The following is a 27,570-nucleotide window of genomic DNA, read 5'->3' on the forward strand; positions in this document are numbered from 1 at the left end:
CCAGTTTCAACCCATGCTTATTCAGTCCCAGTCCAGCTGGCCTTGGAGAGCTCCCAATAGATCAGTTCCACTGTCACAGTGGGTGGGTGCATGCCTCGTGGTCCTGATTTCCTTGCTCATGTTCTCCCTCATTCTGCTCCTCATTTAGACCTTAAGAGCTCAGACCGTTGCTCCAAATTGGGTCTCTGTCTCTCTCTCCATCCATCGCCAGATGAAGGTTCCCATGCCATTCTCCTTGGCCTCTCGTCAGCTCTCATTGTCTGCCACATTCAGAGAGTCCGGTTTCTTCCCATGTTTTTTCAGTAGCAGTTCAGCTGACCTTGGTGAGCTCCCAATAGATCGGCCCCACTGTCTTAGTGGTTGGGTGCACCCCTCATGGTCCTGACTTCCTTGTTCATGTTCTCTCTCCTTCTGCTCCTCATTATAACCTTGGGAGCTCAGTCCGGTGCTCCAGTGTGGGTCTCTGTCTCTATCTCCATCCATCGCTAGATGAAGGTTCTATGGCAATATGCAAGATATTCATCAGTATGATTATAGGATAGGTTCATTTCAGGTTCCCTATCTTCAGGTGCCCCAATGAACTACCTGGGGACATTGCCCTGGGCATCTGGTAGCCATTCCAAGTTCAAGTCTCTTGCCAACCCTTAGGTGGCTCCCTTAAGTAAGGTATGAGTTTCTCTGCTCCCCTATCCAAACTTCCGATATCCCGAATCACCCCGATTTCCACAGTTCCCCTCATCCTCTCCTTCACACTTTCCTCTCCCCATCACCCCTCATCCACATCCCACCCCACCCCCAAGATTCCAATTTTTTGCCCATCAATCTTGTCTATTTCCCATAGCTGGGAGGATATCTATATGTTTTTCCTTGGGTTTACCCTCTTGTTTAGCTTCTTTAGGATCAGAAATTATAGACTCAGTGGCCACTATCCATGGCTAGAAATCAATTATGAGTGAGTACATCCCATGATCTTTGTTTCGGGTCTGGGTTACCTCACTCAGGATCTTATTTTCTATTTCCATCCATTTGCATGCAAAATTCGAGAAGTCATTGTTTTTTACTGCAGAGTAGTACACTAATGTGTATATATTCCACATTTCTTCATCCATTCTTCCATTGAAGGGCATCTAGGTTGCTTCCAGGTTCTGGCTATTACAAATAATGCTGCTATGAACATAGTTGAACAAATGCTTTTGTCATATGATAGGGCATCTCTTGGGTATATTCCCAAGAGTGGTAATGCTGGGTCCAGGGGTAGGTTGATCCCAATTTTTCTGAGAAACCGCCACACTGATTTCCAAAGTGGTTGCAAAAGTTTGAGTCCCACCAGCAATGGATGAGGGTACTCCTTTCTCCACAACCTCTCCAGCAAAGGCTATCCTTGGTGTTTTTGATTTTAGCCATTCTGATAGGTATAAGATGATATCTCCAAGTTGTTTTGATTTGCATTTCTCTGATCGCTAAGGAGGTTGAGCATGACCTTAAGTATCTTTTGGCCATTTGAACTTCATCTGTTGAGAATTCTCTGTTTAGTTCGGTGCCCCATTTTTTAATTGGCTTAATTATCCTTTTAAAGTCTAGTTTCTTGAGTTCTTTATATATTTTGGAGATCAGACCTTTGTCTGTTGCAGGGTTGGTGAAGATCTTCTAACAGTCAGTAGGCTGCCTTTTTGTCTTAATGACAGTGTCCTTTGCTTTACAGAAGCTTCTCAGTTTCAGGAGGTCCCATTTATTCAATGTTGCCCTTAATGTCTGTGATGCTGGGGTTATACATAGGAAGCGATCTCCTGTGCCCACATGTTGTAGGGTACTTCCCATATTCTCTTCTATCAGGTTCAGTGTATTCAGATTGATATTGAGGTCTTTGATCCATTTGGACTTAAGTTTTGTGCATGGTGATAGATATGGGTCTATTTTTATTCTTCTACAGGTTGACATCCAATGTGACAGCACCATTTGTTGAAGAGGCTTTCTTTCTTCCATTGTATACTTTTAGCTCCTTTGTCAAAAATCAGTTGTTCATAGGTTTGTGGGTTAAATTCCGGGTCTTCTATAAGATTCCATTGGTCGACTTCTCTGTTTTTATGCCAGTACCACTCTGTTTTCATTACTGTAGCTCTGTAATAGGATTAGAAGTCATGGATGGTAATGCCTCCAGAAGATCCTTTATTGTATAAGATTGTTTTGGCTATCCTGTGTTTTTTGTTTCTCCATATAAAGTTGATTATTGTCCTCTCAAGACCTGTGAAGAATTCGGATGGGATTTTAATGGGGATTGCATTGAATATATAAATTGCCTTTGGTAGAATTGCCATTTTTACTACGTTGATCCTCCCATTCCAAGAGCAAGGGAGATCCTTCCATTTTCTTGTATCCTCTTCAATTTCTTTCTTCAATGCCTTAAATTTCTTGTCAAACACTTCCTTGGTTAGAGTTACCCCAAGATATTTTATGCTTTTTGTGGCTATCGTGAAAGGTGATGATTCTCTTATTTCCCTCTCTGCTTCCATATCCTTTGTGTATAAGAGGGTGCCTGAATTTTGGAGTTGATCTTGTATCCTGCCACATTACTAAAGGCGTTTATCAGTTGTAGGAGTTCTTTGGTGGAGTTTTTGGGGTTGCTCATGTACACTATCATATCATCTGCAAATAATGCAAGTTTATCTTCTTCCTTTCCAATTTGAATCCCCTTTATTCCCTTATGTTGTCTTATTGCTATTGCTAAAACTTTGAGAACTATATTGAAGAGGTATGGAGAGAGTGGACAGCCTTGGCGTATTCCTGATTTTAGTGGGATGGCTTTAAGTTTCTCTCCATTTAATTTGATATTAGCTGTCGGCTTGCTGTATATAGCTTTAATTAAATTTAGGTATGACCCTTGTATCCCTAATCTCTCCAAGACTTTTATCATAAAGGGATGTTGAATTTTGTCAAATGCTTTTTCAGCATCGAATGAAATGATCATATGGTTTTTTCTTTCAGTTTATTTATATGATTGATTACATTGATAGATTTGCGTATGTTAAACCAGCCCTGCATCTCTGGTGTGAAGCCTACTAGATCATAATGGATAATTTTTCTAATGTGTTCTTGGATTCGGTTTGCCAGTATTTTGTTGAGGTTTTTTGCGTCGATGTTCATGAGTGAGATTGGCCTGTAATTCTCTTTCTTTGTTGGGTCCTTGTGTGGTTTTGGTATCAGAGTTACTGTAGCTTCATAAAAGGAATTTGGCAATGACTCTTCTGTTTCTATATTGTGAAATACATTAAGGAGTATAGGTATTAGCTCTGCTTGGAAGTTCTTGTAGAATTCCGCATTGAAAACATCTGGTCCTGGACTTGTTTTGGAAGGTAAGTTTTTGATAACAGCTTCTAATTCTTCACAACTAACAGGTCTATTTAGGTTGTTCACCTGGTCCTGGTTTAACTTTGGTATGTGGTATTTATCTAAAAAAGTGTCCATTTCTTTTACATTTTCCAGTTTTGTGGCATACAGGCTTTTGTAGTAAGATCTAATGATTCTCTGAATTTCCTCTGTGTCTGTGGTTATGTCCTCCTTTTCATTTCTGAACTTATTAATTTGCAAATTCTTTATCTGCCGTTTGATTAGTTTGGATAGGGGTTTATCAATCTTGTTGATTTTCTCCAGGAACCAGCTTTTTGATTCATTGATTCTTTCAATTGTTTTCTGTGTTTCTATTTTGTTTATTTCAGCCCTCAGTTTGATTATTTCCAGTCTTCTACCCCTTCTAGGTGAATCTGCTTCTTTTTTTTCTTGAGCTTTCAGGTGGGCTGTTAAGTCTCCAATGTGTGATTTCTCTGTTTTCTCTAAGTGGGCAGTTAGTACTATGAACTTTCCTCTAAGGACTGCTTTTATAGTGTCCCATAGGTTTGAGTATGTTGTTTCTTTATTTTCATTGTCTTCAAGGAAGACTTTAATTTCTTTCTTTATTTCTTCCTTAATCCAGGTATGGTTCAGTAGTTGACTATTCAGTTTCCATGAGTTTGTAGGCTTTCTGGGGGTAGCATTGTTGCTGAATTATAGTTTTAATCCATGGTGATCTGATAGGATACAGGTGGTTATTAATATTTTTTTGTAACTGTGGATGTTTGCTTTGTTCCTGAGTATGTGGTCGATTTTTGAGAAGGTTCCATGAGCTACAGAGAAGAAGGTATATTCTTTCCTATTTGGGTGGAATATTCTATAGATGTCTGTTAAGTCCATTTGATTCATTACCTCCATTAATTCTCTTATTTCTCTGTTAGGTTTCTGTCTATTTTACCTGTCCATTGGTGAGAGTGGAGTATTAAAGTCTCCGACTATTAATGTGTGCGGTTTGAATGCTGCCTTGAGTTTTAACAATGTTTCTTTTACGTACGTGGGTGCTTTTATATTAGGGGCAGAGATATTCAGGATTGAGACTTCATCCTGCTGAATTGTTCCTGTTATGAGTAGAAAATGTCCCTCTCCATCTCTTCTGATTGATTTAAGTTTGAAGTCAACTTTGTTAGAAATTAGTATGGCCACACCTGCTTGTTTCTAAGGTCCATTTACTTCATAAGCCTTATTCCAACTCTTTAATGTGAGTAGGTGCATGTCTTTGTGGTTGAGGTGTGTTTCTTGTAAACAGCAGAATGTTGGATCCTGTTTTCGTATCCAATCTCTTAGTCTGTGCCTTTTTATAGGTGAGTTGAGTCCATTGACATTAAGTGATATTAATGACCAGTGGTTGTTAACTCCGGTCACTTTTTTAGTAGTAGATTTTGTGTGTTTCCCTTCTTTGAATTGCGCTGGTAAAGGGTCTCTAGATATCTGAGTTATTGTGGTCATTGTTGGACTCCTTGATTAGTGATTTTCCCTCTATTACTTTCTGTAAGGCTGGATTTGTGGCTATTTATTGTTTAAATTTGTTTTTATCCTGGAAAATTTTGTTTTCTCCATTTATAGTGAACGAAAGCTTGGCTGGGTATAGTAGTCTGGGCTTGCATCCATGGTCTCTTAGTTTCTGCAGTACATCTATCCAGGACCTTCTGGCTTTCATGGTTTCCATAGAGAAGTCAGGTGTAAGTCTGATAGGTTTACCTTTATAAATAACTTGGCCTTTTTCCTTTGCTGCTCTTAGTATTCTTTCTTTATTCTGTATGCTTTGTGTTTTGATTATTATATGGCAAGAGGATTTTTTTTTGATCCAGCCTATTCGGTGTTCTGTATGCTTCTTAAACCTTCATAGGTATATCTTTCTTTATGTTGGGAAAGTTTTCTTCTATAATTTTATTAAATATATTTTCTGGACCGTTGAGCTGCGCTTCTTCTCCTTCTTCTATTCATATTATTCTTAGGTTTGGTCTTTTTATTGTGTCCCATATTTCCTGAATGTTTTGTGATGAGAATTTGTTGGCCTTGCTGTTTTGTTTCATCAGCATGTTCATTTTCTCTATGGTATCTTCAGAATCTGAGATTCTTTCTTCTATCTCTTGTATTCTATTGGTTATGCTTACTTCTGTAGTCTCTATTCGTTTACCTAGATTTTCCCTGTCCAGCTTGCCTTCTATTTGTGTTTTCTTCTTTGCCTCCATTTCAGTTTTTAAGTCTTGAACTGTTTCTATTATTTGTTTGATTGTTTTTCCTTGGTTTCCTAGGGTGTCATTCACTGATTTACTCAATTCTTCAAACTTTCTGTTATACTTCTCATCCATTTCTATAAGGGCATTTTTTACATGCTGTTTAAGGGTGTCAATCACTTTCTTAAAGTCAATTTTATCTACTTCTTCATCATGATTAAGGTGTTCATGTCCTCCTGTTGTGAGGTCGCTGGGTTCTGGTGGTTTCATATAGTTTTTCTGATTGTTGGGTGAATTCTTGCATTGGCACCTGCCCATCTCTTTCTCCGAATGCTACCATATGGGTCTTCTTTTACCGGATCAGGTCTCCTTGCCTACTTATGTACCTTCCCATTGATGGCACTCTGCAGTGATAGCTCTCCTGGTGCTCCAGTGATGTCTCTCCTGGTACCAATATCAGATCTCCGTGCCCAAAGACGGCTTTCCTGGTACCGAGATTAGCTCTCCCACTGATGGCTCTCCTGGTGCCAAGATCAAATCCATGCAGGTTGGGTAGTTCGCAAACAAAGCCCTACCTTGCTAGTTGCAGGCACGCCAGTGAAACAAGGGAAGTCTCGTCTGCCTACTTGCCCCGAGGATTTGCCCCCAGTGCCAGACAGACTGAGCTGGATGGTGTTATGTGCCCAAAGAGGAAAGGGGGCAGAAGGAAGAAGGGTTCTGGATGCAAGCTGGGTGTGACAAGAAGAGAGAGGCAGTATGCGGGGTGTAGAGCCCATGAAGGGAGCCCAGGGAGTATAGGGTGGGGGGTGAGGAACTTCAGAGTTCCCTCTCCAGGGCTGTTTTCGTCCCCGGTCACAAACTCACCCCACTGCTGTCTCTCCTGGTGCCCAGATCAGATATCCGTCCCAGTTGGGTAGTTCATAAACAAAGCGCCTACCTTGCTTGGTGCAGGCAGGCCAGTGAAACAAAGAAAGTCTCGCCTGCCTACTTGCCCTGAGGATTTGCCCCCTGTGCCAGACAGACTGAGCTGGATGGTGTTATGTGCCCAAACAGGAAAGGGGGCAGAAGGAAGAAGAGTTCTGGATGCAAGTTGGGTGGGACAAGAAGAGAGAGGCAGTATTCGGGGTGTAGAGCCCCTGCAGGGACCCCAGGGAGTATAGGGTGGGGGATGAGGAACTTCAGAGTTCCCTGTCCACGACTGCTTCCTCCGCCATTCACAAACTCACCCCACTGCTGTCTCTCCTGGTGCCGAGATCAGATCTCCGTACAGGTTGGGTAGTTCATAAACAAAGCACCTACCTTGCTTGGTGCAGGCAGGCCAGTGAAACAAAGGAAGTCTCACCTGCCTACTTGCCCTGAGGATTTGCCCCCAGCGCCAGACAGACTGAGCTGGATGGTGTTATGTGCCCAAATAAGAAAAGGGGCAGAAGGGAGAAGGGTTCTGGATGCAAGTTGGGTGGGACAAGAAGAGAGAGGCAGTATGCGGGGTGTCGAGCCCCTACAGGGAGCCCAGGGAGTATCCAGTATAGGCAATATTGAACAAGAAATATATGCTCAAAGTTTCAATGATTATTTTATTCCTAGGAGTCTTCGTCTTGTATTAGAAATGGGTTGGCTAAACCATAAGAGGAAGTTATCTACAACTATCAAGTCTTCAACCTCCATCAAGGCCTGAGAATTGAGATAGAATATTACTTGAGTAGCCAATAAATGCATTAAAGCTGTTTCCAAAATATCCAGTACATTGCAAAGACATATGTCTACCTGGGAAATCACCCAGTGTCTCATTTGCCATGTTGAAGCAAACCACTTTGGCTAAGGCCTAGAGTAACTGACAGCCCTTTTATAGAGGGAGGAAGATTTTGAAAACAATCTTACCCTATTTTGGCAAGGTTTGACAGTCATTTTTCTTGTATCTTGCTTGTCCAGTCCAGACACCATGCATTTTATCAGTCAAACAATTGCAATTCCTTCACCAAAGCCTGGTTTTCCAAAGAATAGTACAAACTCCAAGTACAGTGTCTTTGATGCTCAACATTCTTTCAGGAATAGATCAGTGCTGCAAAGAGCCATTGTGTCTCACATCAACAAAACCCTAAGTTATTTAAATACCAGTTTCTGCAGTTCCTTTAAGTGTTTGATGATTACCTATCTGTACAGAATACAGTCTCTATGTATCATAAGAACCTGATTATTGTAAATATATGTTTGGAAAACATGGGTGAATATTAACCTATAATACTTACTGCTTTAATATATAACGTAAAGACTATTACTTCATATTACAATATTAAACAATCTTTGAACATATGTGCAACAAATGATGACAACAGCCTCAAAATGGAAGCAGCTTATACATACCTTGACAGAAGTAGAGATGTATGATACAGTATAATAGAGGAGTCAACCAACCTTGGAATCCAGTAATTTCAATTTTGCGGAATATATCCAGAGATACCCAATCATACTACAAAAGCATTTGTTCAACTATGTTCATACCAGCACTATTTGTTATAGCCAGAACCTGGAAACAACCAAGGTGCCCCTCAATAGAAGAATGGATAAAGAAGGTGTGGCATATATTCACTTTAGAGATGCACTCAGTGCAATAAAACAATGACATTTTGAATTTTGCATTCAAAGAATGGAAATAGAAAACATTTTACTGAGATAACCTAGATACAAAAAGATGAATAAGTTATGAACTCAATCAGAAGTGGATTCAAGCCATAAGCAACGGACATTGGGCCTATAATTCATGATCGTACAGAAGAAAACAAGAAGGAGAACCCAAAGAAAAACATATATTTATCTTCCTAGATACTGGATGTAGACAAGATTGCCAGGTGAAAGTTGGGATCATGGGGGTGGCAGTGGGGAGAGAGAAAGGAGAATGGGAGGATTGGGAATAGGGATGAATGAGATTGAGGAAGGATGGATATCGGAGCAGAAAAGAAGATATCACAAGGAAGGGAACCATTTTAGGGTTGGCAAAAGACTTGGCTCTAGAGAAGGTCCCAGGTGCCCTGGAAGATGTCCCTAGCTCTTACATCTTGCAGCAGATGAGGGTGTCCCTGAACTGGCCTTATTCCATAGCCCTACTGATAAATATCTTGCATATCACCTTAGAACCTTCATCTGGCAATGTATGGAGATAGAGACACTGACACACATTGGAGCACTGGACTTAGTTCCCAATGTTCAGATGAAGATCATAAGGAGAGAGAACATGAGTAGGGGAGTTAGGACCACAAGAATTGCTTCCACAAACAGAGACTAGGGGACATATATAATAGAAGCTCAGCAAGTCCAGCTGGACTGATACTGAATGAGTATGTGATCAAACAAGATTCTCTGAATGTGCCTGACACTGAAAACTGACTGAGAAGCCAATGATAATGGTACTGGGTTTTGATTCTTCTGCATGTACTGATTTTTGCGTGCCTAGTCTGTTTGGATTCAGACCTTCCTAGACATGGATGGAGTGGGGAGGGCCTCGTACTTCCCAATGGGTAGGGCACTCTGTTATCTCTGAGGACTCCAGAGGGACAGAGAGGGGGATGGCAGAGTGTGAGTGAAATTTGAAGAAGGGAAGTGGAAATTTTTAATAAATAAATTAAGTAAAATAATACCATACCAAGAGATACATTTTTATCAGTGGAATTTTCTGCCTACCATTAATGAGATCAAGAGAAATAGGAAAAGATGCTAAAGAAATATGTGATAGAGATCTTAGAGAATGAGATGATACATAAGTGATAAAGACAGATGATAATGAAGAGGTCATAGAGAAAGAGATGACATAGAGATTAAAGAGCAAGATATGATATAGCAAAAGATGATAGAAGAAGATATGATAGAGAAAGAGATGCTAGAGAAGAGATGCTAAAAAATGCGATGGTAAAGTATGGGATGATAGTGGAAGAGATGATAGAAGAAAAGATGAGAGAGAATCAGATGATAGAGAAGTGTTAGAGGAAATCATGGTGGAGGAAATATGATAGAGGAAGAGATGATAGAGAAAGACATATTAGAGAAATAGAAGACAGAGAAAGAGATGGCAGAGAAATAATAGAGTAAGAGAAGATATAGAGATGGTAGAATAGGAGAAGATAGACTGGAGAATGAAATGATGGCAGAAAGAGGTAATTGTGAAATGAATAATAGGTGATCGAGAACAAGATGATAGAGTAAGTGATGACAGAGGTATTAGAGAAACTGATGATAGATAATAGACAATACAGAAAGAGATGATAAAGAAAATGTTATCATAGTAAGATACGATAGTAAATGCAATGATAGAGGAAGAGATGATGAGAAAGAGATGAAAGAGGAAGTGATGATAGACAAAGACATGGAGGAAAAAGTGATGATAGAGGAAGTGATGATTGAGCCATGATAGAGAAATAGAAGAGATGATACATGTGATAGAGAAAGGGATGGAAGAGAGACAAGAAAAATAAATGCTGGAGGATAGACATAGAGACAATAGAGAGATGATAGAAAAGGAGATGATAATGAGATGACAGAGTGATGATAGAGATGATAAAGAGATGACAAAGAGATTATAGAGAGATGATAGGCAATGAGATGAACTAGAGATAATACAGGAAAAGATGATAGTATAGAAAAAGAAATGATGGAGTATAGAGATGATAGAGAGATGGTGAAAGGTATATGGAAAAAAAATCGTGAAATACATACAGAAAGAAGAGCAAATTGTAGATACAGATAGCCCTTTCATTGCTTGGTCACGGAGACCCAAGTTTTCACACAGAAACTACATTAATTACAACCTTGTTTGTCCAGTAGCTCACACATATGCCTAGCTAGCTCTTATAACTTAAATTAACCCATAGGTCTTATCTAAGATTAGCCTTGTGGTTTGGTAGCTTACTCAGTGCAGCATTCACATCTTGTTTCCAATACATCTGGATGGCGATTGCAGAATGAATATTTTCCTCTTCCCAGGATTCTCCTAGTCTGTTTACCCTGCCTATACTACCTGCCTGGATTCTGGCCAATGAACATTTTATTGAACCAACACAAATAACAAATATATACAGGATATAAGAGCATTATTCCACAGTAGTAAACAAAATGTCCCAACACTTCAAGATAACTGAGTTCAAACCTGGCCACTTTTACAATATGGAGCCTTACCCTGGAATTCTGGTCTACTAAGTTACCCTGTATCACGATGCTTTTCCACAAGGTCAGGGCAATCCTTCAAACTATAGGAGGCACACAGGTAAACTAACTTGGGAGTTCCCTCACTATATACATGAGTCAGCAGAAGCCATAGAAACAAATTACTTGATACAGAGTAATTCTAGGTCTAAGCAAATGACTCTACATATTCTGCTAGAAAATTTTTAGATGACCAATATGTGCAGGACTATCAGCTGTTAGCATGACGAGGGCTCAAGGCTGATGCATAGAGTGTATATATAGGACTGAAATTTCAAAACCCATCTATTCATAATTTGGTCTTCAATACTTCGAGACAAAAAGGATGCTTTTCTTTTAATGTCAGAAAGTTTGGCCAAGCTCTCAAACTCTCCAATCACTGCCAAACTCCAGATAAAGGAACACATTAAATATGAAAATTCAACTTCCTTGTGACTAACATGATATGCCTTCTCATTGGCTAAGGCCATTCACACCTATAGACTGCAACTTCTACCTCCAATATATATACTAAAGCTAAACAAATGAAATAAAACAGAGCTCTTTGTTTTAAAGAAAAAAGGGGAGCTACTGTGGGATAACATTCTTGTAGACTATAAAGATTAGTCACTGGAAAGGTACAGACTTTCCTGTAACTAGGCAGGTAATACAGTTGAGGCTACTACACTAAGTGAAATATGGGAAGGGGATGGCAGAGTGACTTATCAGCTAGAGGCAGAAAAAAAAATAATGAGAATGACTTATTGAGAAAAGGTAATAAGCCATGTTTCTAAACATAGATAAGAATTAAGGGTTAATATAAAATGTAACAGCTAGCCCTAGCCAATAATAAGTGTGAGCTAATCGGCCAAATAGTTCATAATTAATATAAGCCTCTGTGTGCTCTTTAGAAGTAAGTCACTCTGGGAATAGGCAGGATAAACTCATCTGTCAACAAGAAGGTAATATGGAGGATCTTAAGTGATGCATGCATGGATAGCCCTGGGAAGTAGAAACAGAAAAGAGCACCCGAAAAAATTGGGAACAGTGGAGGCGGAAAGGTGGGAGGAAGAGGATGGAGATGGAAGAAGGGGAAGGCAAGAAGAAATGAAAGAATGGGATGGTTGAGATTCAAGAAGGACAGAGATGGATAAAAATGAAAATATCTCTTATTTATTTATTTCTATGTTTGTTAAAGATTTCTGCCTCCACCCCACCACCACCTACCATTTCCCTCCCCCAATCAAGTCCCCATCCCTCATCAGCCCTAATAGCAATCAGGGTTCCCTGCCCTGTGGGAAGTCCAAAGACCATCCACCTCCATCCCATCTAGTAGGAGGAGTATCCAAACTGCCTAGGCTCCCACAAAGCCAGTATGTGCAGTAGGATCAAAAACCCATTGCCATTGTTCTTGAGTTCTCAGTAGTCCTCTTTGTCTGCTATGTTCAGTGCGTCTGGTTTTATCCCATGCTTTTTCTGACCCAGGCCAGCTGGCCTAGGTGAGTTCCCAATAGAACATCCCCATTATCTCAGTGCACCCCTCACTGTCCTGAGTTCCTTGCTCGTGCTCTCTCTCCTTCTGCTCCTGATTTGGACCTTGAGATTTCAGTCTGGTGCTCCACTGTGGGTCTTTGTATCTGTCTCCTTTGATCGTGTGATGAAGGTTACTGTTCAGGAGGATGCCTATTTGTTTTTCACTGTGTTCACCTTCTTATTTAGCTTCTCGAGAATCACAAATTCTAGGCTCAATGTCCTTTATTTATGGTTAGAAACCAAATATGAGTGAGTACATCCCATGTTCCTCTTTTTGGGGCTGGCTTACCTCACTCAGGATACTGTTTTCTATATTTGTCCATTTGCATGTAAAATTCAAGAAGTCATTGTTTTTTACTGCTGGGTAGGACTCTAATATGTATATATTCCATATTTCTTCATCCATTCTTCAATTGAAGTGCATCAAGGTTGTTTCCAGGTTCTGGTTATTATAAACAATGCTGCTATGCACATAGTTGAGCATATATTGTTGTATGATAAGGCATCTCTTGGGTATATTCCCAAGAGTGGTATTGCTGGGTCCAGAGGTAAGTTGATCCCAAATTTCCTGTGGAACCACCACACTGCTTTCCAAAGTGGTTGCACAAGTTTGCATTCCCACCACCAATGGATGAGTGTACCCCTTTCTCCACAACCTCTCCAGCAAAGGATATAATTGGTGCTTTTGATTTTAGCCAATCTGACAGGTGTAAGATGGTATCTTAAAGTTGTCTTGATTTGCATTTCCCTGATCGCTAAGGAAGTTGAGCATGACCTTAAGTGTTTTTTGGCCATTTAAAATTCTTCTGTTGGGAATTCTCTGCTCAGCTCAGTGCCAGATTTTATAATTGGGTAATTGGGTTGATTAGCCTTTTACGGTCTTAGTTTCTTGAGTTTTTTATATAATTTGGATATCAGACCTTTGTCAGTTCCAGGGTTGGTGAAGATTTTCTCACAGTCAGTGGGTTCCCTTTTTGTCTAGTGACAGTGTCCTTTGCTTTACAGAAGCTTCTCAATCTCAGGATTTCCCATTTAATCAATGATGCCCTTAATGTCTGTGCTGTTGTCGTTGTATGTAGGAAGTGGTCTCTTGTGCCCATGTGTTGTAGAGTACTTCCCACTTTGTCTTCTATCAGGTTCAGTGTGTTCCGACTGTTAGTGAGGTCTTTAATCCATTTGGACTTAAGTTTGGTGCATGTTGATAGACATGGATCTATTTTCATTCTTCTACAGATTGACATCCAGTTTTGCCAGCACAATTTGTTGAAGATGCTCTCTTTTTTCCATTGTATACTTTTAGCTCCTTTGTCAAAATCAGGTGTTCATAAGTTTATGGGTTAAAGTCAGGGTCTTCTATTCGATTTCATTGTTCAACTTCTCTGTTTTTATGCCAGTACCAAGCTTTTTTCAATACTGTAGCTCTATAATAGAGTTTAAAGTCAGAGACGGTAATGCCTTCAGACAGTCCTTTATTGTATAAGATTGTTTTGGCTATCCTGGGTTTTTTGCTTTTCCATATAAAGTTGATTATTGTCTTCTCCAGATCTGTGAAGAATTTTGATGGGATTTTGATGGGGATTGCATTGAATCTAAAGATTGCTTTGGGTAAAATTGCCATTTTTACTATGTTGATCCTCCCAATCCAAGAGCAAGGGAAATCCTTCCATTTTCTGGTGTCCTCTTCAATTTTTTTCTTCAAAGACTTGAAGTTCTTGTCAAATAGATCTTTCACTTCCTTGGTCAGAGTTACCCCAAGATATTTTATGCTATTTGTGGCTATCGTGAAGGGTGATGCTTCACTGATTTCCTTCTCTGCTTCTTTATCCTTAGTGTATAGGAAGGCAACTGATTTTTTTGAGTTGATTTTGTATCCTGAAACATTACTAAAGGTATTTATCAGCTGTAGGAGTTCTTTGGTAGAATTTTTGGGGTCGCTTATGTATACTATCATATCATCAGCAAATAATGAATGCTTAACTTCTTCCTTTCCAATACAAATCACCTTGATCCCCTTATGTTGTCTTATTGCTATTGCTAGAACTTCTAGCACTATATTGAAGAGATATGGAGAGAGTGGACATCCTTGTCCTGTTCCTGATCTTAGTGGGATGGCTTTGAGTTTTTCTCCATTTAATTTAATGTTAGCTGTTGGCTTGATTTAAATAGCTTCTATTATATTTAGGTATGAACCTTGTATTCCCAATCTCTCCAAGACCTTTATCATAAAGGGGTGTTGAATTTTGTCGAATGCTTTTCAGTATCTAATGAAATGATCATATGGTTTTTTTCTTTCAGTTTATTTATATGGTGGATTACATTGATAGATTTGCATATGTTGAACCAGCCCTGCATCTCTGGGATGAAGCCTACTTGATAATAATGGATAATTTTTCTAATGTGTTCTTGGATTTGGTTTGCCAGTATTTTATTGAGAATTTTTGCGTCAATGTTCATGAATGAGATAGGCCTACAATTCTCTTTCTTGGTTATGTCTTTTGTGGTTTTGTTATCAGAGTAACTGTAGATTCATAAAAAGAATTAGGCAATGACTCTTTTGTTTCTATATTGTTAAATACGTTAAGGAGTATAGGTATTTGCTCTTCTTGGAAGTTCAAGTAGAATTCAGCATTGAAGTCATCTGCTCCTGGACTTTTTTAGGAAGGACTATTTTTTATAACAATTTCTAATTCTTCGCGACTAACAGGTCTACTAGATCTTTTACCTGTTCTTGGTTTAGCTTTGGTATGTGGTACTTATCTAAAAAAATGTCCATTTCTTTGCATTTTCCAGTTTTGTGGCATATAGGCTTTTGTAGTAAGATCTAATGATTCTCTGAATTTCCTCTGTGTCTGTGGTTATGTCCCCCTTTTCATTTCTGATCTTCTTTATTTGCATGTTCTCTCTCTGTCGTTTAATTAGTTTGGATAGGGGTTTGTCAATCTTGTTGATTTTCTCCAAGAACCAACTTTTTGTTTCATTGATTCTTTGGACTGTTTTTTGTGTTTCTATTTTGTTGATTTCTACCCTCAGTTTGATCATTTCCAGGCTTTTACTCCTCCTGAGCGAGTCTGCTTCTTTTCTTTCTAGAGCTTTCCAGTGTGCTGTTAAGTCCCCAATGTATGCTTTCTCCGTTTTCTTTAAGTGGGCACTTAGTGCTATGAACTTTCCTCTTAGCACTTCTTTCATCGTGTCCCATAGGTTTGAGTATGTTGTCTCTTTATTTTCATTAAATTCAAGGAAGAATTTAATTTCTTTCTTAATTTCTTCCTTGACCCAGGTGTGGTTCAGTAGATGACTGTACAGTTTCCATGAGTTTGTTGTCTTTCTTGGGGTAGCATTGTTGTTGCCTTCTAACTTTAATCCATGGTGATCTGATAAGACACAGGTGGAAACTGATTTTTTTTTGTATCTGTGGAGGTTTCCTTTGTTTCCGAGTATGTGGTCAATTTTTGAGAAGGTTCCATGAGCTGCAGAGAAGAAGGTATATTCTTTCCTATTTGCGTGGAGTGTTCTATAGATGTCTGTTAAGCCTTTACCTCCAACAATTCCCTTAATTCTCTATTAGGTTTCTGTCTGATTGACCTGTCCCTTGGTGAGAGAGGTTTGTTGAAGTCTACTACTAATAGTGTGTGTGGTTTGATGTCTGCCTTAAATTTTAGTAAATTTAGTGCTTTTAAATTAGGAGCATAGATATTCAGAATTGAGACTTCACCCTGATGAATTGTTCCTGTTATGATTATAACATGTCCATCTCGATCTCTTCTGATTGATTTTAGTTTGAAGTCTGTTTTGTTAGAAATTAGTATGGCCACACCTGATTTTTTTTTAGAACCATTTGCTTGAAAAAGATTTTCCCAACCCTTTACTCTAAGTAGGTGCCTGTCTTTGTGGTTGAGATGTGTTTCTTGCAAAACAGCGAATGTTGGATCCTGTTTTTGTCTCCAACATCTAAGTCTGTGCCTTTTTATAGGTGAATTGAGACCATTCATATTAAGTGATATTAATGACCAGTGGTTGTTTGCTCCAGTTATTCTTATTGTTTGTGGTAGTAGAGTTTGTGTGTCTCCTTTCTTTGAGTTGTGCTGTTGAAGGGTTGCTAGATGCCTGAGTTATTGTAGGCAGTGTTAGCAATGTTGGATTCCTTGGGTTGTGATTTTCCTTCTATTACTTTCTGCAGGGCTGGATTTGTGGCTACGTATTGTTTAAATTTGTTCTTACCTGGAATGTCTTGTATTCTCCATTGATAGTGAATGATAGCTTGGCTGGGTCTAGTAGTTTGGGTTGGCATCCGTGGTCTCTTAGTTTCTGCAGTTCCTCTATCCAGGACCTTCTGGCTTTCATGGTTTCCCTAGAGAAGTCAGGTGTAAGTCTGATTGGATTACCTTTATAAGTTACTTGACCTTTTTCCTTTGCAGCTCTTAATATTCTTTATTTAATCACTATATTTTGTGTTTTGAATATTATATTGTGAGGGGATGTTTTTCTTTGATCCAGTCTGTTTGGTGTTTTGGATGCTTCTTGAATATTCAAAGGAATATCTTTCTTTAGGGACTCTATTGCTTTCATAAAGTCAATTTTTCCACTACTTCTTTTTTAGGGTGTTCAAGTCCTTCTGATGTAAGTCATTGGGTTCTGGAAAGTTTTCTTCCAGAATTTTTTAAAAAATATGTTCTGTGCCTTTGAGTTGTGACTCTTCTCCTTCTTCTATACCTATTATTCTTAGGTTTGGTCTTTTTATTGTGTCCCATAATTCCTGAATGTTTTGTGATGAGAATTTGTTGACTTTGCTGTTTACTTTGATCAGTGCATTTACTTTCTCTATGATGTCCTCAGAATCTGAGATTCTTTCTTCATCTCTTATATTCTATTGATTATGCTTGATATTTTAGTCTCTGCTGGTTGACCTAGATTTTCCATACTGAGCTGGTCTTCAGTTTGTGTTTTCTTCCTTGCTTCCATTTCAGTTTTCAATTCTTGAACTGTTTCCATTACTTGTTTGATCATTTTTTCTTGGTTTCCCAGGGTATCATTCACGTATTTACCCATTTCTTCAAACCTTTTGTTATATTTCTCATCCATTTCTATAAGGGCATTTTTCATGTAGTTTAAGGGACTCTATTGTTTCATAAAGTCAATTTTTCCACTACTTCTGTTTTAGGGTGTTCAAGTCCTTCTGATGTAAGATCATTGGGTTCTGGTGTTTTCATGTTGTTTTCAGATTGTTGGGTGAATTCTTTCCTTGGTACCTGTCCATCTCCTCCTATCAATGTGATCTAATGGGTCTTTTAAGGCAGGATCAGGTTCCTTGCTGGGCCAGTGGCCTCGCTTACAAAATGCCCTTGCTTCGTTTCCTGTCTCCCACCACGGGCAAAGATCCTTCTCACCACTCAGAAGGGTCTTCAGGAACAGGGCCAGTCTCCCCGTTTGCCAGGGATATCACAAAAAAAGGCCTACCACTCTGTGGGCCAGCCACCAAACCAGAGAATCTCCCACTGCCCTTTGTCCTGAGCGCCTGACCCAGAGCCCAAATAGGCTAAACTGGGTGATCCCATGGCCCTGCGTAAGGGAGGGAGAGTGATGGCGTCCCCTGGGCGCAAGCTGGGCCAGGGGGAGAGAGGTCACAGCAGAGGAAGAGCAGCCCCAGCAGAGGGTACCAGCCCTCACACACTAACTGAGGGGTCAAGGGGGTCTGGGAATGCCCCTGCTACATTTCCTGTGGCCCGCCGTGGGCCAAGAACACTCTCCCCACCCAGGAGTGTCTTCAGGGCAGGCCAGTGGATCTCGCCAATACAAGGCCTCCCCATCTGTAGGTTAGGCACCAAGAAACCTACTTGATTTAATAGTAGTGGGGCGATCTGCTCTCAGTGTGGGCTTCACTGTTTCATGCTTAGACTATAACACCTCTGCCGGTCTCCGCCACATCTGCGCACCTGTCACTGCCGCTTCTGCCCGCAGGTCTCAACCATGTCTGTGTGCCAGTCTCCTGCCGCGTCTGCATGCCTGTCTCTGCCGATTCTGCCCGCTGGTCTCCACCCGCAGCGTGCGTCTGCCCACTGGTCTCCCCTGGCACGTGCGTCTGCCCTGAAAATATCTTGATATAGAAAGCAATACTAGGCTTAGAGAGAAAACTGCTGCCAGAAAAATTCTCAGTAATCCATAAAAACAGTCCCAGATAAAAATTCTAGTACTAGTGGAGAGGGTTTTGAACTGGCCTGCATCTGTAATCACATTCTTGACCACTCTAATATCATCATAGAAGTTTTATTCAACCACTGATGGAAAAAGATGCTAAGATCCATAGCTAAACAGTGAGTGAAGCTACTGAGGTCCAGTTGAAGAGAGGCAGAATAGAGTATACAGGCAATGGAGTCAAGACCACGGTGGGGTAACCCACAGAGACAGCTTACCTGAGCTAGTGGGAGCTCACTGACTCAGGGATGACATCTGAGAATACCACATTGAACAAAACTAGGTTGTCTGAATGTGACTGACATGTATATGGCTTGGGCAGACTGTGGGTCCACTGGCAGTAAGACTGGTATGTAATCCTATTTCTTGAATTCGTTTTTTCAACCCCATTTACTTTGGAGGGATGGCTATCATGCTCACACTAGATAGGGGGAGAGGACTTGGTCCTGCATCAAAGTGATGTATCAGACTTTGCTGACTTTCCATGAGAAGACTTTCCATCTCTGAGCAGTGGATGGGAGTTTGGGAGGGTATAAGTTGGGGGGAGTGTACGAAACAGAGGAAGTAAGAACTGGGACTAGTATATAAAATAGATTGTTTTAAAGTAATAAATAAATTAAAAATTTGTTTTTCCCTTACATGAGATCTCGGTCTGGCATATGCAGTGTTCTTTTTGTGTAGTGCATGTACACCAAATGAAAAATTTGGGTACAAATTTTAGTGATCTTGATACTTAGTGTAAAGCATTTTCTTATAATCTTCTTTCACAGTTATGTGCTCAAGAGTTAAGGTTACATTTCTCTGCATCCCGTTCTGCCCTATCCATAATTTTATGCTTTGTATTGAGTATGCTTCAACATAGAAATGCTTCTCTGCCTTTTAGTTGTCAATTCAAGGCTCACTAGAGTGTACTGATATGTTCCAATCAAATGACAATAGAGAACAAGTCTGAATTTATGTAATGAATGACCCTTGCCAAAACAAGCAAGTCACATTATTGTATATTCTTTCATATGCCTTGTTATTTAGATAGGAAAAGAAATAAAGTCAGGAGGTGAGGGCAGCCAGGAAGGAATTTTGTTTGTTTCACTGATCTTCAAGCAGCAATCTAGTCCTCTTATCTGTGAGTTCCCTGAACAGAAGGTGGTCCTGATTCTGAAGAGTAGATCCATCAGCAAGTTGAGTGTGTTCCTGAATGGTTGGCCGATGCTATTAATGGAGCACAGACACCCCCAAACGCCCTAAACTTTGTGGTCATTCTGCAGGAGCTTCTCTCCCCAGTTACTGCCTCTCTTATCCGATTCCATTCCAGCTTGCTCCCAGGAACACATTCCCTTCTGTGAGGCCATAAAATACCCCTGCTCAGACTGTTTGAGGGCTGAGGCTCTGGGATGGTGTGGTGAGTGCAACCGGGCAGGATTTTCTTTGTTTAACTCAGTTTGGAAAAAGCAAATAGTCCATTTTTCTGAGATGTCCCTGGCCAGCAAGTGGCTCTGATTCTGTACCAGAAGATCCATCAGAAGGCAATGGAAGGAAGAAATGAGAAGACAATTTCCTCCACCAACCTGAAAAGCATGATTACACCAGAATCCAATAAACGTACAACAGGAAGACTGGAACACACTTATGCAGAAGAAATAGAAAAAATAGACATTATGAAAATGATAGAGTCCCTTAAACAGGATGTGAAAAACTCCGTTAAAGAAATGGATGAGAAGAATAACAAAAAGTTTGAAGAAATGATTCCGAAAAGATACCTTAGGAAACCAAGAAAAAACAATCAAACAGATAATGGAACCAGTTCAAGACTTGAAAACTAAAATGAAGGTAATGAAGAAAACAAGAAACAAGGGCCATCTGGATATGGAAAATCTAGGTAAACAAACAGAGATTACAGAGAAAAGCAAGCATAACCAACAGAATACACAAGATAGAAGAAACTATCTCAGATGCTGAAGACACTATAGAGAAAATAAACACACTGTTCAACGAAAACAGCATATCTAAAAATATCTCATCACAAATCATCCAGGAAATCAGGGACACAATAAAGAGACCCAACATAAAAATAATAGGGTTAGAAGAAGAAGATAAATTGCAGCTCAAAGGCCCAAATATATATTCAATGAACTTCAAAAAAGGATATTCTTATAATAGTTCAAGAAGCATAGAGAATACCGAATAGAATGAGTCAAAAAAAAACCCTCACATTATAATAATCAAACACAATACATAGAATATAAAGAAAGAATATTAAGAGCTACAAAGGTAACTCTCAAGTAAATTATAAATATAAACCTTTTAGAATTCATCTGACATGTCTATAGAAAAAATGAAAGCCAGGAGTTTTTGGATAGATTGCTACAGAAAGTAAGAGACCATGGATTCAAGGCCAGACTACAATACCCAGCCAAGGTTTAGTTCACCATCAATGTAAAGTCAAACATTCCAGGACAAAAACAAATTTAAATAATATGTAGCCATAAAGACGGCATAACTAAAAGAAAGGGAGGTAATATCACAACCGAAGAAATCCAACAATGCCCAAATAACTCAGACATCTAGCAAATCTTTACAAATACAACACAAAAAGGGGTAACAAAATACTCTAACACCAAAATGAAAAAAAAAATAACCAGAGTTAACAACCACTGGTCTTTAATATCACTTATATCAATGTATTCAATTCACCTATAAAAAAGACAGAAGCAAAGTGATTGGATGCATAGACAGGAACCAACAATCTGCTGTTTACAAGAAGCACACCTTAACCACAAAGACAGACATCTACTCAGAGTAAAGGGTTGGGAAAGGTTTTTCATTCTAATGAACCTAAGAAACAAACAGGTGTGGCTATACTAATATCTAACAAAACTGACGAAAAACTAAAGTAAATCAGATGAGATGGTGATGGAGACTTTTTACTCATAACAGGAACAATTCATCAGGATGAAGTCACAATCCTAAATGTCTATGTCCCTAATAAAAAAGCAGCCACTTCTTTAGAAAAAAAATTACTAGATCTAAAGGCAGACATCAAAACCCAGAACTAATAGAAGGGATTTCAACACTCCTGTCTTACCAGTGGACAGATCAATCAGACAGAAAACAAATCGCGAAAAAATAGAATTAAAGGAGGTAATGAAAAAAATGGCCTTAACAGACATTTATAGAACATTCAACCTAAAGGGGAAAGAATATACCTAATTCTGAACATCTCATGTTATCTTCTTTAGAACTGACCACATACTATGTAACAAAGCAAACTTCCTTAGATATAAAAAAAATTAGTATCCTCCTGTGTCTTATCAGATCACCATGGAGTAAAGTAAGAATTTAAACATGGTTCTACCCCAAGAAAGCCTAAAACTTATTGAAGCTGAACAGTCAACTATTGACCACAACAGGGTCAGGGAAGAAATAAAGAAAGAAATTAAAGTCTTCCTTAAATTCAATGAAAATTAAGACACACCATAAACAATCCTATGGGAAGCAATGAAAGCAGTGCTAAGAAGAATGTTCATAGCTTTTATTGCACACATTAAAAAAAGGAGAAAGCTCACATTAGAGCCTTAACAACACAGCTGAAAACTCTAGAAAAAAAGAAGCACACTCACCCAGGAGTAGTAGAAGACCAGAAATAATCAACCAGAAGGCTAAAATCAATAAAATAGGAACACAGTGAACAATTCAAGGAATCAATGAAACAATGAGCAGGTTCTTTTAGAAAGTCAACACGATTGACAAACAATTTTTCAAACTAAACAAAAGGTACAGATATAATACACAAATTAACAAGATCAGGAATGAAAAGGGAGACTTAACAACAGACACTGAGGAAATTCAGAGAATCATTAGGTCATTTTACAAAAGCTTGTATGCCATAAAGTTGGAAAAATAAAAGAAATTGACATACTTTTTGATAAGTACCATTTACCAAAGTTAAATCAAGAACAGGTGAACAATTAAATAGACCTATAAGTCATGAGGAAATAGAAGCGGTCATAAAAAAGCTCCCAAGCTAATAAAGCTCAGGAGCAGATGATTTCAATGCTGAATTTTATCAGAACTTCTGGGAAAAGCTGATACCTATACTCCTTAATGTGTTGCACATAATAGAATCTGAGAGTCATTCCCAAACTCTTCTTTTGAATTGACAGTCACTCTGATTCCAAAACCACACAATGACCAAAACAGGAAAGAGAATTACCGACCAATATCACTCATTAACATTGATGCAAAAATTCTCAATAAAATTTTGCCATACAGAATCCAGGAACACATTTAAAAAATTATGCTTTACAATCAAGTAGGCTTGTTTCCTTTTTTTGCCTGCTCCTGGGTTACCAGGCGTCCCTGTTTAGGTACTGAGGAGTTCCTTCTGGATGGGTTAGGGTGTGCAATTTAGGTGCTGACTCTCCTGGAAGAGAGCACAAATCACCCTCCCCCAGCTCCTGCTGCAGGGCCCCTTTTCTTACACATGACCCAGCCCCCATCTACCCCCCAGAAGCCTGCCTTGCTGTCTCTTAAGTTCTCTCTTCAAGAACAGTTTTCCCATTTCTACACTAAGGTTACCCACCCAGAGCAGTGAGTGCCTGCCTACCAGGCAGGCCAGAAGGTTCCCAACAAGGGACCACAGGAACATTCAGCTTGGGGCTGCAGGGTCTCCTGTGCTCTATTGAGCACCACAATCACTGTCACATTCTCCCTATAGTCCCTGGCTCATTGGGCTACCAGGCATCCCTGTATAGGTGCTGAGAAATTCCATCTGGATGGGTGAGTGTGTGCTATCCAGGGGCTGACTGTCCTGGAATAGAGCACAAACCCCCTCCCCCAGCTCGTGCTGCAGGACTTTCTTTCCTACCCACGATCATCCCCAATCCTGCCTTGTCTGCAAGGTCCTTTGCTGAGGAAGAGTTTCATGCTCCTACACTAAGGCTACCCACTCAGAGTGGTGAGTGCCTGCCTGCCAGACAGGCCTCAGGGACCACAGAAGGGAGCAAATGAACCTTCAGCTTTGGCTGCAGGGTCTCCTGTGTTCTACTCGATACCACACTACACCCCACATTCGCCATTTTGTCCTCGGGTCATTGGACTATAAGGTGTCCATGTTTTGGTGCTGAGGAATCCATCTGGAAAGGAACGGCTCCTGCTCCTACACTGAGGTGATACACCCAGGGAGTCAGTCACAGCAAAGAATGGACCAAGACACCACGCCTCTCCAGGCTCCATCTGAAGGAAGAGATGGGCAGGCACCAATGCAAGAATTCCTCAAAACATCCTGAAAGGCAACATGACATTGCCAGAATCCAGGAACACTAAAATAAGAAGAATTGTATACCCTACTCCAGAAGAATTAGAAGAATTCGACTCAAAATTGAATTATATGAAAATAATAGAGGACCTTAAACAAGAGGTGAAAACTGCCATAAAAAATTAGATATTACAAACAAAAATGTAGAGGAAATGAATAAATTTCTCAAAATACCCAAGAAAACCAAGAGAAACAAGAAAAAGCAATCAAAGAGGTAAGGGAAACGGTTCAAGACTTGAAGAATGAAATGGAAGTATAGAAGAAAAAAAACAAGGTAAGGATGGAGATGGAAAGTCTGGGTAAACAATCAGGAACTACAGAGACAAGTACTACCAACAGATTACAAGATATTGAAGAAAGAATCTCAGAAACTAAAGACACCATAGAGGAAATAAACACACTGATCCAGCAAAACCAACAAATTCTCATCACTAAACATTCAGGAAATCTGGGACACAATAAAAAGACCAAACCTAAGATTAATAAGGATAGAAGAAGGAGAAGAGTACAGCTCAATTGTCAACAAAATATATTTAATAAAATTAAAAAGAAAACTTTCCCTTCCTTAAGAAAGATATTCTTTGAAGGTCCAAGAAGCAATCAGAACACCAAATAGACTGGATAAAAAAAAGTCTCCTCATCATATAATAATCAAAACACAAATCATACAGAATAAGGAGTGAATATTAAGAGCTGCAAATGAAAAAGGTCAAGTTACTTATAAAGGTAAACATATCAAAATTACACCTGACTTCTCTATAGAAACCATGAAAGCCAGAAGGTCCTGGATAGATGCACTGCAGAAACTAAGAGACCATGGATGCAAGCCCAGACTGCCATACCCATCCAAGCTTTCATAGAATATAAAGGGAGAAAACAAAATTTTCCAGGATAAAAACAAATTTAAACAATACATAGCCACAAATCCAGCCTTACAGAAAGTAATTGAAGGAAAATCACAACCCAAGGAGTCCAACAATGCCCACAATAACTCAATATCTAATGACCCTTCACCAGCACAACTCGAAGAATGGTAAAAAAAGAAAGAAAGAAAGAAAAAATGGCCAGAGTTAACAACCACTGGTCATTAATATCACTTAATATTAATGGCCTCAACTAACCTATAAAGAGACACAGGCTAAGACATTGGATATGAAAACAGGGTCCAACATTCCTCTGCTTACAAGAAACACACCTCAACAACAAAGACAGACATCTACTCAGGGTAAAGGGCTGGGAAAATGTTTATCAACAAAATGGACCTAGGAAACTAGCAGGTGTGGCTATACTAATTCCTAACAAAGTTGACTTCAACTAAAATCAATCAGAAGAGATAGAGAGGGTCATTTTTTACTCATAACAGGAACAATTTATCAGGACAAAGTCTCAATCCTGAATATCTATGCCCCTAATATGAAAGCACCCACTCATGTAAAAGAAACCTAACTGAATCTCAAGGCAGTCATTAAACCATAGACACTAATGTAGGAGATTTTAACACTCCTCTCTCACCAATGGACAGGTCAATCAGACAGAAACCTAACAGAGAAATAAGAGGATTGAAGTAGGTAATGAATCAAATGGACTTAATGGACATCTATAGAACATTGCATCCAAATAGGAAAGAATATACCTACTTCTCTGCAGCTCATGGAACCGAAAATTGACCACATACTCAGTAATAAAGCAAACATCCACAGTTACAAAAAATATTAGCAACCACCTGTATCTTATAGATTACCTTGGATTAAAGTTAGAATTCAACAACAATGCTACCTCCAGAAAGACGACGAACGCATGGAAACTGGACAGTCAACTACTGAACAACTCCTGGATCAAGGAAGAAATAGAGAAATTAAAGTCCTTCTTGAATTCAATGAAAATGAAAACTCAACATACTCAAACCTATGGGACAGTATGAAAGCAGTGGTAAGAGGAAAGTTCATAGCACTAAGTGCCCACTTAAAGAAAATGGAGAAAGCAAACATTGGAGACTTAATAGGAGGAGTAGAAGTCTGGAAATAATCAAACTGGGGGCTGAAATTAACAAAACAGAAAAACATAACACAATCAAAAGAATCAATGAAACAAAATCTTGTTCTTGGAGAAAATAAACAAGATTGAAAAAACTATCCAAACTAATCAAATGGCAGAGAGAGAATACGAAAATTAACAACATCAGAAATGAAAAGGGAGACATAACCACAGACACAGAGGAAATAAAGAGAATCATTAGATCTTACTAGAAAAGCCTATTTGCCACAAATTTGGAAAAGGTAAAAGAAATGGACAATTTTTAGATAAGTACCATATACCAGAGTTAAAATATTACCAGGTGAACAATCTAAATAGACCTGTTAGTCGTGAAAAATTAGAAGATGATATAAAAATCCTCCCAACCAAAAAAGCCCAGGTCCAGATGGCTTCAAGTCAGAATTCTACCAGAACTTCAGAGAAGACCTATTACCTATACTCCTTAATGTAATGTATTTCACAATATAGAAACAGAGAAATCATTGCCAAACTCCTTTTATGAAGCTGCAGTTACTCTGATACCAAAACCACACAAACACCCAACCAAGAAAGAGAACTCCAGGCCAATCTCACTCATGAACATCGATGTGAAAATCCTCAATAAAATACTGGCAAAACAAATCCAAGAACACATTAGAAAAAATATCCATTATGATCAAGTAGGCTTCATCCACTGATGCAGTGCTCATTCCACATATGAAAATCTATCAATGTAATCCATCATGTAAAGATACTGAAAGAAAAAAACCACATGGTCATTTCACTGGATGATGAAAAAGCATTCAAAATAATTCAACATCCCTTTATGATAAAGGTCTTAGAGAGAATAGAGATACAAGGGTCGTACCTAAATATAATAAAAGCTATTCATAGCAAGCCGACAGATAACATCTAATTAAATGGAGAGAAACTCAATGTCATCCCAGTAAAATCAGGAACACAACAAGGTTGCCCACTCTCTCCATACCTCTTACATATAGTGCTTGAAGTTCTAGAAATAGCAATAAGAAAACATAAGGGGATCAAAGGGATTCAAATTGGAAAGGAAGAAGTTAAACTTTCATTATTTTCAGATGATATGATAGTGTACATAAGCGACCCCCAAAACACCTCCAAAAACCTCATACAGCTGATAAACACCTTAAGTAGAATGGCAGTATACAAGATCATATACAATAAATCAGTTGCCCTCCTATACACGAAGGATAAGGAAGCAGAGAGGAAAATCAGAGAAGCATCACCTTTGACGATAGCCACAGGTAGCATAAAATACCTTGGGGTAAATCTAACCAAGGAAGTGAAGGACATATTTGACAAGAACTTTAAGTCTTTGAAGAAAGAAATTGAGGAGGATACCAGAAAATGGAAAGATCTCCCTTGCTCTTGGATTGGGAGGATCAACATAGTGAAAATGGCAATTCTACCAAGGGCAATTCCTAGATTTAATGCAATCGCCATCAAAATCCCATCAAAATTCTTCACAAACATTGAGAGGACATTATTCAACTTTGTATGGAAAAACAAAAGACCCAGGATAGCCAAAACAATTGTATTCAATAAAGGAACTTCTGGAAGCATTACATTCTCTGACTTCAAACTCTATTACAGAGCTTCAGTATTGAAAACATCTTGGTATTGGCATCAAAACAGAGAAGTCGACCAATGGAATCAAGTAGAAGACACTGATATTAACCCACAAACCTATGAACACTGATCTTTGATGAAGTAGCTAAATGTATTCAATGGAATAAAGAAAGCACCTTCAACAAA

The sequence above is a fragment of the Chionomys nivalis genome, unplaced genomic scaffold, assembly GCF_950005125.1.
Source record: "Chionomys nivalis unplaced genomic scaffold, mChiNiv1.1 scaffold_29, whole genome shotgun sequence".
Lineage (NCBI taxonomy): Eukaryota > Metazoa > Chordata > Mammalia > Rodentia > Cricetidae > Chionomys > Chionomys nivalis.